General features: G+C 40.0%; 1 protein-coding gene across 5 annotated transcripts in view; it reads left to right on the top strand.

Annotated features, from left to right (window-relative positions):
* The window catches only part of IPCEF1 (interaction protein for cytohesin exchange factors 1), an 82912-nt gene that overhangs the window by 9369 nt on the left and 60901 nt on the right, over nucleotides 1–12642 (top strand). For 3 of the 5 annotated variants that reach the window (XM_035320520.1, XM_035320516.1, XM_035320512.1), the window contains exon 1: nucleotides 12338–12392. The exons of the other annotated variants lie outside the window; for them this stretch is intronic. The gene's annotated coding sequence lies outside the window, so the exon portion shown is untranslated. Of the gene's footprint in view, nucleotides 1–12337; nucleotides 12393–12642 lie in introns of those variants that run through there. 5 annotated transcript variants of the gene reach the window in all.

The following is a 12642-nucleotide window of genomic DNA, read 5'->3' as shown; positions in this document are numbered from 1 at the left end:
TGGGTGGTAGCTGGAGACTGTAATCCAACAGCTGGGGAGCCCAAGTTCTTTACACTGTTTAGTAGCTTTCTGCCTGCTCTTCTCATAATGTTTCCATGTGCAGGAGAGAACTGCTGTTGCTTTCCCTGGGTGATATGGGAAACTGAGATAGAGGCCAGCTGAATTTGCTCACCACTGCAAAGCAAATTTGGGAATGGAAGCTCTTGAATCGTAAACCAGTGCCCTTCTGCAGCTGGGCTGTCTTCCCTGCTGTCAATCTAGTAACTGTTCAGTGGCTGATGTTCATTCAGGAGTACATGGTGGTGGCAGCTACCAGCGGTTTGGTCATTGAAATGACCTTTGCTTGACGGTGTTCCTATGCCTGCAGATAATTCATCAGAATTGTACTTAATGAAGAACACTAAAAACTTACATCTGCAAGTTAACACAGGAAAAATAAACAAACAAACAAAAAAAACACAAACAAAAAAACACCACCACCACCACCAAAAACAAACAAAACAAAACACAAAAACATTTGGCTGGATATTTCTCTGTCCAGAATGACTTCTATTTTTCTGCTAAGATTTTAATTCACTATTTCAGTCTGTTAGTGATTCAGTTTTATTTCTGTGGTAAGAGAAATGGTCAGGGTCTAAATCTTATTTCTGTTTAATTCCTGGATTAGAATGCTTTCAGTTCTCCTTACTGGAGAAGGGGAAAAAAATGGTTTCATCTGTGGTGCAGAAAAGCTGTGTAAAGAGATGTTAAGTATTTGTGGTCTGTGATGCTTCCACTGCGTGAGTATAGAGCGTGGTCTCTGAGGACAAGATATGCTTACAGCTGTCTTCTGCTACTGCAGAGGCTATCTGAGGGACTCAGGACAGGGAGCCTCTTCTGGCTTGTAATCACTGAAACAACCCTTTTGTCTTCTACAGCTTTTGGAAGGGTCTTTGACTTGTGTATGTGGCACTTCTTTCAAAATAACTTTCTTCTTATTTCTGATGTCCTTTAAAGTAGCACTTCATCCAGCCATAACACAGTGGCTAGAACAGGACGCGTGCTGTTGTTATAAATCTTCCACAGTCCAGAGAGTAGTTAATAGTTAAATGCTCTATGGCTGGAGGTGGCTGGGTCATATGCCGGTTCAACATTTTTATGTGGGCTTAGGCTAGAGAGAAATCTTGAACTACTGCAGTTGAGTATTGCTGGCAGACAGCCTGAGGGAAGGGGTGGAAAGGCTTTTGTAAAAACACTGCTGCACAAATGTATGCTTAATATGTGCATGCATATGTTTTATTAAACAAGGAGCGTTGCATAGCAGGAGAGGCAGGCAGCTGGTCTGCGTGCGGCTGGGGCACGGTGCTGCTTCCCCTGCCCTCTCCTGCCAGGCAGCCCCACACAGAGCCCTGCTGCTGCAGGATGTTGTTGTTCTTGTCTATTATTGTTATTAGTTGTCCAGCTGAGGATTTCTGAGAGAGCAAACATCAGCACTAAATCAATGGGGATTTTCCTTCTGAGGACACTCTCAATTTTATATGGACAGTTTAAGAAGAAGTGCTTATCAAGAAGAAAGAAAACATCCTGGATAACATTTGAATTCCGGATGTCAGAAACAACAACAAAAAAGGATGTTTAGGAAGAATACCAAAGAAAGCATCACATCTCTCATCTTCACTGGGTTAAACAAGTATTGATCTATTACTGTAGACACCATAAATGACACCTTCCTGAAATGATTAAGAAGGCAACCCATACAATGTGATTTCGGGGGAGTCTGAACAATGTGTGGTGTTGGTATAACATGTAAGAACCATGTTTTTAAATACAAACTACAGACAACCCAAATTCATTATCCATTTGGTAGTTAAGAAAGAAAATAAAGTAACTTTAAAGAAGCGGAGCTAAATGATATGAACAAGTTTCTTGAGAGAAAAATAAGAAGAGGAGCTAAAAGGATAAACTGTTCGAAGTGGCATCAAGACTACTTAAACATGCCGTTATTAGAAGCTAAGAATAAATGCTTATCCTCTATCAAGGGAGATTTTAAAAAATACCAATAATAAAATGAAAAAGACTGTACGTGTAAACAGCAAATTACAAGAGTCTATTAGAAATAACAAGGCAAGCTTCCAAAATTTAAAATCATATTCACTAGAGTAAAATAGAAAAGAGCATAAATTCCAATAAATAAAGTTTTTTAGTCAAAGTCATTTTGTTTTGATTGGTAAAATCATAAAAAATGAACTAGGAAAAAAATCAAAATCTTGTCAGACCATTAGAAACAAAAAACAGAGAAAGATATTGATACAGTTTGAGTAGTTAAAAAAAATTAAAATTAAAAAGGTGGTGTGTGGGGGGGGAGAGAGATGACAAGGCCCTAAGAAACAATGCTAAATGAGCCCTTGTACTAATTTTTTCTAGAGGAGTGCCTTTTTGTGTGGGAGAAATCTCTGGAACTGTCTCAAACTGAAATACTACCACAGGATCTTTTAGAACAGAAGTAAAAAAGGCTGATGGAGCACCAGGACTTGGCAGCGTTCATGCGGAGTTCTAAATCAAGTGGGAAAAGAAAATACTAAATTACATACTATGGTATGTAATTTATTTGCTTAATTAGTTGCAGGGTGCCAAAGGAATGGAAAATAGCAAACTAAAAACCAGCTGTATTTAGACATATCGAGGGGGAATAATCCTAGTGTTGTTTTTTTGGGGAGTAAAGACAACATTCCTCACAAACCTGGAATTCCTTGGGTTTGTGAGTGAAGTGAAGGTGCATCCAGTTGACAGGGGATGTGGTGCCATAGGTGGGTTTAATATGGATTAGGAGTGCACTTAATGAAGCATCTGGTCATTTTATCATCTGATTATCCCCACTTGCCTTGCCATGGTTCATACAGTAGACTGATACCATATCACACAAAATTAGTGCCCTTTGAATAAAATTAAACCAGATGTGCTGCAGGAGTGCAGTGCTAATTACTCCATGAGACTATAGCTACTCATCTGTAATACTCGTCAGATGCTTGGCACCACCTGTTTTGCTCTACAGCTTCACTGGGCTGCTGCCCTGCTTGCTTATGCACACAAATACAGTGGACTAGGATTTCCAGAAATCTTTTGGCAGAGACAGTGTCAAAGGCTTGTGATGGCTTGGCAGCCACAAGATACGAGAAGTGTCTTTTGTGGGTTAGCAGCTAATTAAAAGATGGGGAACAAAGGACAGAAACCAGATATGGAAAAGAGGAGCTAGAGTTTCAGTGTGTTGGGGCTCCTCAGTTTGAAAAAGAGGACCGAGAGGTAATGTGATAAAGGTCTGCCAGTTATGACTGGCACAGAGATCATTATAGGGCAATGAATCCTTGCTTTTTTACATTCAAAATTAACATGCACCATACAATTAAAAAAAAAAAAAAAAAGACAAAATTTCAACAAAAAGTACATTTTCATACATCACACTATTAAATTGGGGGGCTTGGTATGGATTTTGTTTTGCTAAAAACAGAAATTTGTTCAAAAAGTAAGAAGGTAAAATTAGTGGAAGGAGTGGCTGTTGAGAGCTATTATGCACAATGAAGCTGTGCCAAACTTCTTGGGGATGTCCCCAAACTGCGGAAGGCCAAATGTCCCCACAGAGGTCCTCCCTTCACATTTTCTGTGTTCCTTTGCTCTCTACTTTGGCACCTGCTGTTGACCACTGTCAGAGACAAGGTTTGGGATGACTTTGATTCTGATTCAATTCAGAGCACTAAATAAAAAATCAATTTTTATTTCCTTTCCAAACTGGGCATGTAAGCAGTTCAGGAAGGAAGAAAACAACAAAACATACGCATGCACCCCATGAAAGCAAAACACCACAAGATCTATTTTCTTCAGTTTGTTATAGAAGATATAGGTACTTCACCTCTTTATCTGGCACCAAGATTATCAATGCTTCTTTTTACATTAGCAGTCTTGGGCAAAGCACCTGAGACAGAAAGTGTTCAGAATGAAATCTGCATGCGTACCTTCTTCTCAGAAAACATTGCTTTATCTTGCAATGGTCAAGAAAGCTTATTTTAATCGTGGAGATCCTGCTGATGCTGTAAAGACTTGTCCAAGGGACTCTCTGCCTTCCTGCACTGCCTATAATCCCCCATGCAGAGTCCTGCTGTTGTGTCCATGGACCAAAGTGAAGAAGAACAGCCAGAGGGTACTTGGGTATCTTCTGTGTGTGGGGAGCACAAGGGGCTTTGTGGCTAGGGTTACAACTGTTTGAAGCAGGCAGTACATAACACAAGACAGGAACTAGTTTAAAACGATGGCAATGGGGAAAACATACAGAGATAAATTTAGCACACCAGGTGCAAGGGTGTCCTGGCAAGCAGAGACTGCCTAAGGGGCAACAGAAAGTTCCTCAAGAGATACTGTGATCCTCCACAGTTCAAAGACCCTTTGAACTCTTCAGCAAAGAAGTGGTGCAGGCTCCTGGAGAAAAGATGGGTGGCAAAGCAGGAATCTGTACCAGGGGCTTATCTAATCATGTGCTTATCTAATCACGTGCTTCTTGCTTTCCCAATTCCCCTTTTTATCTTCTCCTATAATCATTCAGCTATTGTCCCCAGCATCTCTCTTCTGATTAGACAACAAACTCCTATACAACAGGAGCTGCTGGAACCAAAATACATAATGTGAGGCCAAAGTGTTTGCTGCAGTGCTGCTAGGCCCAAAGCCTTGCGTGAGGAGGTGTTTGGGCCTCGGCAGGTGCTGGTGGCAGTGGAACAGCTCTGCAGGAGTGGGGTGGTGGGATGGAGGAGCTCAGAGCCCTGCCAGACCCAGTACTTGGGGGTATGGGAATGCCACTGAGTCACCCTGGCTGTGGAGGTGGAGAGCAGGGGGCGGGCTCCTTGCTTTGTTTCCAGAGTTTTGAGTTGCTGCTTTTGGAGGAGCTTGCCTGAAGAATGGTCACTTCTGGTTTAAAAGGAAAATAAACTTCTGCTAGTGGCGGTAAGCTTGAAAGTTAATAAGCTGGCTGTAGCGTAGATAACATTGTCCCTTTAATCAAGGAAGATCTAGAGGGCTTTTCTGAGAGGTGGTTATGCAGTTGCCCCCCTATTCCTAAGGAAAAACCAGTAGGATATTCTCAATGTGCCTGCACAGGAAGCTTTCTGTGCTTTTGTACAGACTTGTTATCATTAGCAATGCAGAAGTGTTGGGAGAGATGTAATACAAGTTTTTTTTTTTTTTTTTTTTTTTTTTTTTTTTTTTTTCAATCCCATTTTTTTTTTTTTTTTATTAGGGTGCAATCTAGTCATAACATTTCACTTTACTCATCTATAAATTGGCTTAATGCAGAGCTGTCTTCCTCAAGATATATGGAGAACTCAAAGATGTAATATCAAGGTGAAGTGCCATGCTGAAGGACATGTGAACCTAGAGAAAAATGGCTTGGTAAAAAAGAACAGACTCCCATCAATATTTCTTGAAACCTAGTGCTTAGGTACTAGCATAGGAAGCCTATTTGAAATAGAAAGATTTTAACCACTGGACCAAAATAACTCAAATGTTTAAAAAATGTATCACAAAATACTTATATCACCTTATCTCCCTTATCTCACCTTATTATGGCTGACTGTTGATGATGCAAAATGCAAATAGGGTGGGAGAGTGGAGGACAGGTACAAGTCATAGCCAGGTAGAAAGAGTAGCTGGAGAGCATCCTTCACCCTCCTTGTGCTGACAGATGCCTTGCTGGTCTGGGGATGAGTGCTGTGGGGGAGCAGAAGAGAGAAAGAGGAAGTAGCAAACGTGGCTGCTCTGCAACCTCAGCAGAAAACACTGATGAGAAACAACAAGCAGGCAGCTGAGGTCTGTGCTCTTCCCGGTGAACGTATCAGCGTTGCCACATGAACCCCTTTGTCTGGAGGTCTGGGAGCTCAGCGGCTGGCTGCTTGCATCCAAAGCACCCGCACGAAGGAAATGAGCTGGGAGGGAATTTGATTTGCAGAAATTCAATTAATCTCAATGATGGATATGATGACTATACATCTAGTGATGGTACCACTTTTTAAAAGGCATTACCTGAGAAATAGATGTGCAAGCAAAAAGACAGAAGTAGGTCAGCCTTTTCTTACTGCTGTTTCATAAATGGACTTCTTCAAGTTAAATAATTTTGAAGGCAATAATTAAGGTCTGCATTTCAGATAACTGTTTAAGGTACAGTATTTGAATTTAAATGCAACTCAGGTGACTAAAGGATGACAAAATTCAATGCATTCTGAGTGAGTTGTGTTCAAGGTGCTCATTCTTTTGATGATGATTCAATTAATCAATTTTTGATGAATTGTTGATATTGATGATACAAATCAACAGCTGGATTAGCTTTTTCTCTATTTATTTATTTTACATTTGGGACAGGATATCATTCTCTGTTCTTTGCAAGTAACTAGGTGGGATAGCCCTGGGAAGCTCAGAGTACATATTTAGAATTATTTGAAAAAATAAATTTGAGATATGTGAAAATATTTTTTTTTTCAAAAGACTTTCAAACATTTAAAAATGTTTCCAGCTCAAGATACATACCACTATCATTATTGTTATTATTCTTTTTTTCAGAATCACCCTGTTTGAAATAGTCTGTCAAATGAGAATGAAAAAATATGGCAGTTTTTTTTTTTTCCCATTTACCTTTTTTTTTTTTTTTTTTTTCTCTTTTGCTTCTCAAGAAAAGCATTACAACCAGAAACTCCTTTCTTCTCCCAAGCAGTTTTTCTGATATGAAAAGTTGTATAAAGATCTGTGTTTCTTTTCCTGCCTGTTGAAAAGCATTTTGAAAAACTTTAATTTTGGATGACTTGGGAAAACACCTGAAATGTATGAATGAGAGAGAATGATGTGTTGGCCTATGAGAAAAGAAAACTTCTGAAGGAATATAGTTTTGAAGGTGTACAATCTCAGTTAATTGCCATCTCCCACATAGCGATATTTTTGTGGTTGGATTTTACCATAGATTTTTACAAATGTACACAAATACGCAGGCACTCCTAAATGTATATTTTTATTCATCTATCTCTTGCTCTTTGAAAATACATGGGGTATTTCTACGTCTCTCTCTCTTAATATCTATACTGAAGTTTTGTGGATGATCACCATCTGTGTGATGACCTCTGCTCATTAGAGGTAGGTTGAATCAAACATGGCATCAGGCTCATTGCACCACCGGGGAAGCTCAGGAGGTCTCACTCCAGCTGTGAGCTCAGACCAGGTTACTTAGGACTTTGTCCTGTCAGGGCTCGCACAACTTTGACGACGGAGACTGCACAACCTCTCTGGGTAGCTGTCCTGATGTCTTCACGGGGAAAGAGGTTTTCTTTGTCTGACGCTCTCCTATTTCAAGTTTTGCCTTTGGCCTCTCCTCTTCCTGCAGTACTCTCTGTGAAGTATCTGTCTCCATTACCTTGCTGACTCCCTCTTAGGTGCTTGGGGTCTGCTCTTAGGTGTCCCCTGAAGCTGTTCCTCACCCAGGTTCGACAAATTCCAGTCTCTCAGCTTCTTCTTGCAGGACAACTCAACCATCATGGTGCCCCCTCCTGAGCTTGCTCTACTTTGCCAATGCCTTTCCTATTTTGGGGGGCTCCCAAACTGGATGCAACGTTGTATTTCAAACTGAGTAAAGGGGGATAATCATGTCCCTCAATCTCCTGGATGCGCTCCTATCAGTACCAGCCCAGGATGCTGTTAGCCTTCTGACAAGCCCACCAGGCTTCCAGTGTATCAGGAACACCCAGTTCCTGTCATTTGGTTAATGATGAAATTGTTTGTGTGGAAAGTTATGGTGGAAAGTTGGTGCAGGGTCTCTGACAGGTCAGTGCTTTTTGGATGCATGCAGCTGCAACAAACAGCTGTAGTATTAATACATAACTAAGCTTTTTATCAGAGATGAAAGGAAAGTGGTGGAATAAAGTTGTGCAAGAAATTACTTGGAAGCAAATAGTGGGATTTAGGATTCTGTGCATATGTTAAACTCCTTGATTAGTATAGTGCTGCAATAAAACCACTGTCTAATGTTTAACTTTGGCAACCATTTGTTTTCAAGTCACTTAGGCAATTCTCTGGTCACTTTATAGATGTTCTGTTTTTCTTTGCCAATAACACTGTCATTAAAAAGATGGCTAATATACTGCCCTCCTGTGAAATGTTTATTTTGGGGAACTCCAGACACTTTAGAGGTATTAATAAGTGAGTTTTTGTAATATTCCTCTAATGTAAGTAGTTACTGTGTACATCCTATAAAAAGGTGAAAGTAAAGCTGTGGAAGTGGTGAGTCCAAAACCAAGTGGTGAGTCAGTGCCAGAGCTGGGGCTGGAGCCTCTGAAGGCTCATTCCCCCTCAGAGGCTGCCAGTCCTGTGGAGGCCATCAGCATTTTATTCTCAATGTAAGAGGTAAAAATTGGGCTGATTTCCCCTGCAATTTTGCAAATTGTACCCCCGTGAGGTTGACTAGATCCCAGGGAGGGAGGGACACAAAGCTGAAGCGATGTGTATGACATCCCACCGCTCGCTCAACGTGAGCGTGTCTGAGGGCTGGCTGGCTCTCACTGTGTTGTGAAACAAGTTGAAACAGAAAGCAAACCTCATAGGAAACTGGAACATCTTTACTGCTTAGGAGGAAAACTTTCTGTAGTGGGAGTAGGTAGCTTTCTATCATAAATGTTAAGTGCCAGCAAATACTGGTTTGCATGTAACAGTCGGGTATGGCAAATATGAATCATACTGGTTGACAGAGACTCATATCATCCCACTTGTGGTCTCTGCAGCCTGTGGCAGAAATCACACAACCAACAGAATTTGTTTTTGATAAGTGATAAGTAATCTGCTTTCAGTGGCTTTCCCATACCTTTTTGTACATTCATCAGCTACTTATTTGGCTGAATAGGCAAAGGAAGGCTAAAACGATACCTCACTTTCCTACCTGGTAAAAAAAATAAAATAAACTCAGAGCAAATCTGAGTAAAAAGACTGAGTAAAAATCTGAGTAAAAAAAATGGGATTCCATTACAAATAATCTGTGACCAGGGCCACTGTTTTCTGATTCCTGTGATAACTGCTGCTTTGCTCAGGGAGAAAATAGGGCTCCCATGTCTCAAATTCTCAGGCAGGCAGATGTGTTTTGCTCTGCACAACACCCTGATCCAACAGATTTGAAGCTTGCTGTAGGAACAGAATGGAAAAGTAGTTCAATGTCCCTGCTTTCACCAGGTCTTACACAGCTCATCTCTGTGAGCTGCCCTCATGTTCCTGGCACATATTGTGTTGGTTATTTGGTTTCCACAGTCCTCTGCTTCCTCACAGGAAGTTTTCCAGAATGGGAACTGAGACTTCCTACTCTTTTTTTTTTTTTTTTCTTCTTTCCAAATTTTCATGTGCCCTTGTAGCCATATTGGCAGTGTCAAGGACTTGGAAGTCCCATGGGATCCAGAAATTTCTTCTGCTCCAGTCTCCCCTACCCCCTCTGCCCCAATGGAAGCCTAGTGATTTCTACAACATGCACATGCACAATTGTCAACATATATTTTTTTTAACTACTTGCATCACTCGCCCTACTGGATATTTTATTCCTGTGATGCATCATCTACCTCAAAACTTAGTGAAGGTCTCTTACTTTTCAGCACTGCTGTGGCCATAAGAAGCTAGAAACAAAATCATTTTCTTATGCTGTGAAATTTGCCATGTATATTTCAACCTAATGTTCCTGGAAATTACTTTATTTACTGCTCTCCGTATACAGTGATTCACTATTTTCTCTGCTTCATAAAGTAATTTCAATTCTGCCCAAACTTTCACAGTCAATTTATTGCAGCAGTGAGTTCCAAATATTGTGCTAAAATCCACTTCCTTCTGTCCATTTTGTTCATCAACTTTCATTATTTTTTCCTTCCTCCTGACTCCTCCAGTTTTTGTTTTATATGACTGAGAGATTTATTTCCCTATCTAAATCATAATTTTAAATATTTATGTTCAAATTTATGTACAATCCCCTATCAGATATGCCATGTTACAAAGCATTGTTATTTTCTAAGTTTATTTTGATACAAGAGATTTTTTTTTTTTTTCCCCCTGGCAATTCTTGATCAGTCTTCTCACTCTCACTATTATTTAGTCTCAGAATGTTCTTTCAATTCTTTCTTGGTGATGATTATTTTACAGAATATTCCATACAAAGCTGTGTCATTGATTCACACAAAAGCATTCTTACACCCATGATATTATTCGCTATTCCCTTCCTTGTCTGAACATTGTTCTATTTTTTTTTTTGACTACAGCTGCACATTAAGCAGAAGCTGTCTTTGAACATGTTGTACACCTTCTCTTTTATGTTGATGTTTGCAGCAATAGAGCCATTAAGTTAATCAGCCGAGTATTTTCCACTTCAGATGTTATTAATGGAAATCTAACAACAAAGGTTCGTGCACTTACCTTTGTCTTACCGTGTATCTTGAAATGATACATTGGAGAGAAATTTTTACAGTCATCACCTTAGATGTAATGTGTTAGAAAAGGTGGAAAATAAGAGAGAAAACAACATTAAAAAGTTTATTAGTATGTTCTGAAGTATTTGCTAGTGCTTCCCAATACTGATGCAAAGTACCATATGCACATAATGCAAATACTAGTCTCCAAAATCAAATGCATAGACAGTTGACAGCTAAAAAGTAGTTTCTAATACTTTATTAATATTTATTTTTATTATTTATTTATTTTTTATTCTTTTTAAGAAATATGAAAAAAAGAAAGATCGTGCAACTGTAATGGAAGCTTTCCTCAGATTTGTGTGCTAGAGGGTGATCTCTGCATTGGCTGGATGCTGTTGGGGATGTGATGGTTCTCTCCTGGCTGCAGAGGTGCAAGCTCTAAGGTGGATGGTCAATGAGTTCATTGTTCTGGTACATCTTTATCCCACAAAAGATTCATTTTCACAGCAAAGTATCTTCATCTGGGTGCACTGATGTACTGAAAGCAATGCCTTGTTGCTCAGCGTGAACTAGGCTTTCAAGTTACTCCCTATAGGCTGACATGACTCATTTGTTTTCTATGTACTTATGCTTCTGCCAAGACTACTAGAAAGCCTTATAATTATAACAACTGGCATTCCTGGCATCAGCAAAGCCCAAATTAAATTTCTTCCGGCTGTCCTACAGGTGGCACTGTAATTTCAGCGTCATGCATAGCAAAGCAGTCAGATCTCTGGATGGTTCCCGTACCTCCCTGTGGACCCTGGAATTCCCCTGCCACAGCAGAGGGAGATCTAAGGAAACACAGGATCATCCCTAGACAGCACAATTCTATGTGGCTTTGAAGAAACATGTCTGTAATATTCCAGTGAGTAAAAAGAAAAATCACTTCAAAGCACAAAACAATCTGCCTTATTTTTAACAGTGTCCATCACTTTGAAGAAGAGAGAGGTTTATCAGAGTGTGTGCTCTGTCTGTTCTATGCTGTATGTGGAATAGGTAGAGAATTGTGTAGAGCGCTCTTTTTTTTTTTTTTTTAATACTATAGTTAATTGTTGATTCATTCTCAAAGTCTACATGCCCGTGAATGAAACTGTTGAATGCATAGACCAAAAAAGTACACAAAGATGTAATTTTTATTTCTTTTTTTGTTGAATAGGGCTGGTGATTTTGATTTATCTATGTACCAGTTAGTCAAAAAGGGAAATAATTTTTTTTTTTAGTCAAAAAATGGGAAATAAAGATTGTTGATGTGACCAAGGTGCAGACCTTGCTGTCAGCCTCATCCCTGCTTGGGATGCTGTTTCCTGGGACACACCTTGTAGGTGACCCAGAAAAAACAAACCGGTTGTGCTTCATGCCCCATCCTTCCTGTTGTCCCGAGGGCTTCACTCAGCATGCCTGGTCCTGGGCTGCCTGGAGTCCTCCTGCACCACCAGGTACACAGTTGGACCCTTGAGGACCAAGGAGACCAAGGCTGAAGGGGCACCCTGGGGAGTGGGTCTGCAACTGAGACTATACTGAGGCTTGTGCAGTGGGATTTGTTTCAGGGCACCTATACTGCGATTGCTCCTGTCTCCCACCATCACATTTTCTCAGAATTATTCGATACAAGTTTTTTAAACCACTTTCCATTTGTGAAACAAAAATTAAAAAATTAGCCGCGAATATTTCTAATTTCCATCCTCCATCCTATTTCTACCTAGCTCGGTTCCAGTATTAATGGCTCTGGCAGGCACGGCTTTTAGCACTTACTTTGATGCCTGGCTTGTGGTTTGCATAGTCATGACTTGTAAAAGACACACCAGTTTCCTCTTGGGCAATTTAAGCTTTGCAACCAATTTCTGTAAGAGTTTCCTCTCTGCTCTGCAAGGTATAGGAGCTGACAGGACAAGTGTGGCTCTTCGTCAGAATTCTGTGCTGGTAAGGCTGTGGCTTCTTTCTTTCCCTTTAAGTGTCAGATGTAGGTGTTTCTGTCTGGTGATACCTACTTTCTTTCTTTTTTTTCTTTTTTTTTTTTTTTTTTTTTTAAACAAACAAACAATGGTTTGAGTTGATGAGAAGTGACATTTGATATGATGAAGGAAGTTCACACTGGCACATAACTGCTATTTTTTCTACATGACAGTGTAAAAGATCTTATGCTTCCCTTTTTCCTCCATTTTGTTTAAAA

The sequence above is a fragment of the Oxyura jamaicensis genome, chromosome 3 (genome assembly GCF_011077185.1).
Source record: "Oxyura jamaicensis isolate SHBP4307 breed ruddy duck chromosome 3, BPBGC_Ojam_1.0, whole genome shotgun sequence".
Taxonomy (NCBI): Eukaryota; Metazoa; Chordata; class Aves; order Anseriformes; family Anatidae; genus Oxyura; species Oxyura jamaicensis.
This window is presented reverse-complemented; position numbering and strand designations above follow the sequence as displayed.